A 3,178-nucleotide genomic window follows, 5' to 3' on the forward strand; every position below is an offset into this window, starting at 1 on the left:
CTCCGCAAAGGTGAGCATCTCGTCTGCCCTGCTCACCACTGTCTCCCCTGCAACTAGAACAGTGCCTTGACCCAGGAGACATCCAGTAAACACTCACTGAATAAGTGAAGGAATCGCACGTGCCTGGCGAGGAGGCTGAGGCACAACATTCCCTCCGTCACTCCAGCTTGACCTCGCCATTCTGCAGCATAAACATCCTCCAAGAGTCCCATCAGACACTCAGTAACACTCATGTTTCTTTGACTGGTATTCAAGACCTTACTGAATCTATCTCCCATCACCTTCTCCAATGGCATGTTCTAAGAAAGGAGTGGGTAAACCATGGGAAGCCAGCCAAATCAGGCCCACCACCTGCTTTTGTAAATAACTTATTGGAAGACAGCCACACCCATTGGTTTGCATATTGTTTGCGGCTGCCTTCTCTCTACAAGCCAGAGCTGAGCAGTTGCAACATCAACCTTATAGCGTGTCAAGCTGAAAATGTTTACTTTGGGCCCTTTTCAGAAAGAGTTTTCAGATACCTGTGCTACGTCTTTGGCCCTAGCACTGGCAACATAGCAGATGCTCAATACAGAGCTGTTGAATGAATGAGTGAACGAAGGACTAATTAATGAGTGAGCTCACGCCCACACGGTCCCCCTGTCCTTTGGCTCATGCCCTGCCCTGTGTGCTGCTGACACTCTCAGGCCTGGACACAGCACCACCTGGGGACCTTTCAGCAAGCTGAAGCAGAAGGGCAGGCTGGCCGCGCCCCCTTCAAGCCACTCCCCACACAGAGCCAAGGCAGACAGATCCCAGGGACTTCCTTCAGATGTGACTGCCGGGAAAGTTTCCAGAGCTAGGGCAGCCATGGCTTGATGGAAAAGGCTGGGCTATTATTCAGGACTCTGAGTTACAGCTGAGCTTAGGAAAATGAGCTTTCTCAGGGAGGAAGCAGAGGGCAGTTTTCAGCTCTGGAGAAAATGCAGGATGCAGGGCAAATCCACAGTAGAGGAGGCCATGACTCCCTTTTCCTCTGCTCTCCAGTCTACCTGCCTCTTTCTCTCCTTTGGCAGACACCTTTGCTTCACATGGCAGAGCTTCCACCAGTCCTAGACTCCAGCCTTCCTGTTTTGTAATCCAAGTCTTTCTGCATAGACTGTGTTAGAAGAGTCCTGGGGAAGGACTCTGATTGGTCAGATTGGCCAGTGCTCATCCCTGAGCCAATCCCTGTTGCAAGGCGCTGGGGTGTTCTGATTGGCCGGGCCTGGGTCACATGTTCATCCCGCCTGTGGGTGGGGTCTATTACCGAAAGAAAGGGGTTGAAGCAAGCCAGCTGGGGTCAAGACAGATGTCCACCAGCAGGTAGCCAGGCCCCAGCAAGTGAGGCAGAGACCTGCCTGCAGGGCTGGGGCACCGACAGAGGGAGGAAGTGTCTTAGAAACAAGCGGACAAGCTCTATGAAGCTGACAGACAAGGTCAGCTTCCTGTCAGCAGCACGGGTAACATTACTGCGTCCTAGAACCTGGAGCTGGAGTTGCCTAGCTCTCTGCTGCTTCCAGTTAGGATTGGTCCTGGGAGCGAGCCTGCAGGGCTGGAGGAACCGATTGGCTTGGCTGAATGTGTGTGTGTGGCGGGGGGTGGGGGCGGGGGTGTGCGTGGAGTGGCTGAAAACAGATTCCGGTTTTTATCAACCCCGCTCACACCTCCTTTCTCCAAGCTGCCCTATCTTCCTCCCTGGAAGGCGCCCCTCCACTTCTGACCTTCCACAGAACACTGGCCATTTTTGCCTGCTGGGCACTTGGAACACCCTGCCCAGGATTATTCACCAGCTGTCTGTCAGGGCGTCATTCCAACTGGAGAGAGAAGATGGCAGACACTTGGTCTTCCCCTTGTTTATTTCCCAGGAAGGTTCTAGCACTACCCCATGTGCATAATGCAGGATCCCAAAATTTTGGATTTGGAAGGAACCCTGGTCAGCTGGTCTGACCTGCCACCCAGTGGGGATGTCTCTCCCTGACCTCTCTGATGGCTACTTCAACACTGTTTGGGCACCTCCACCTTGGGGAGCTCTCTCCTTTGCCAGACACGTGAACTGTGGAGAACACCTCTGATACCATCAAGCTGGTATCTGCCTCCTACTTCTGGCTCTGCGTCTGGAGGATCTCAGAAAAAAATGAATTTGCTCTTCTAAATTGTAGGCTTTCAAATATTTGAAGAACTTTCTGTTAATTTCCTCCCATGTCTTCTCTGCAGGTAGACTCCCTGAGCCATCGTCTCTTAGTGGTGGCTGGTAGGTGAGGGACAGAGCGAAGCAGGGCTGCTGGACTCTTCATCATCTTGGTCAGTTCATGAAAGTGAAAGCGGCTCAGTCATGTTTGACTCTTTGTGACCCCATGGACTATACAGTCCATGGAATTCTCCAGCCCAGAATACTGGAGTGGGTAGCCTTTTCCTTCTCCAGGGGATCTTCCCAACCCAGGAATCGAACCGGGGTCTCCTGCATTGCATGCGGATTCTATATCAACTGAGCTATCAGGGAAGCCCCTGGTCAGTTCATGTCACACTTCAAATGTGATCTTGCCAGGGTCCATAGAGGGGACTTACCTGACTTCATGCATTCATCATGATACTTACAGGTGGGACACAACAGAAAAACCAAATAAGGGGGCTTGAACAATTAGGAAAATGGCTTACTTTCCCAGGAGAAGTGCTTCAACAGTCCTTGATGACCCCAGGCATTTCCCTTTCTCCAACTTACATCTTCCATGTTTCTGGTCTAATGACAGATTCCTCAAGGTGCCCAGATGGCTGCTACAGTTCCAGCCCTCACATGCTAACAACTGTAAGAGGCAGAAGAGGAACATCTATTTCTAGGGATTCTTTTGAAAACAGAGGAGAACTTTACCAAAAATAACCCCAGTGTATTTGCCCCCTGTGTCTCATTGATCAGGGACTCTTGGGAGTCCCTTGGACTGCAAGGAGATCAAACCAGTCTACCCCAAAGGAAATCAATTCTGATATTTATTGGAGGGACTGTTGCTGAAGCTGAAGCTCCAGTACTTTGGCCACCTGATGTGAAGAGCCGACTCATTCGTTGGAAAAGGCCCTGATGCTGGGAAAAATCGAAGGCAAAAGGAGGAGGGGGAGGCAGAGGATGAGGTGGTTAGATAGCATCACTGACTCAATGGACATGAAT

The 3,178-nt window shown here is 51.2% G+C and overlaps 1 long non-coding RNA gene across 1 annotated transcript; it reads left to right on the forward strand.

Moving 5' to 3' along the window:
• The first annotated feature begins 1,164 nt into the window (after positions 1–1,164).
• On the forward strand, positions 1,165–3,056 carry LOC123332721. The gene is made up of 3 exons (XR_006549697.2): positions 1,165–1,457; positions 2,236–2,322; positions 2,769–3,056. It is a non-coding gene; the product is annotated as an uncharacterized LOC123332721 (long non-coding RNA).
• Positions 3,057–3,178: the final 122 nt, after the last annotated feature.

This window comes from Bubalus bubalis, chromosome 3 (assembly GCF_019923935.1).
Source record: "Bubalus bubalis isolate 160015118507 breed Murrah chromosome 3, NDDB_SH_1, whole genome shotgun sequence".
Taxonomy (NCBI): domain Eukaryota; kingdom Metazoa; phylum Chordata; class Mammalia; order Artiodactyla; family Bovidae; genus Bubalus; species Bubalus bubalis.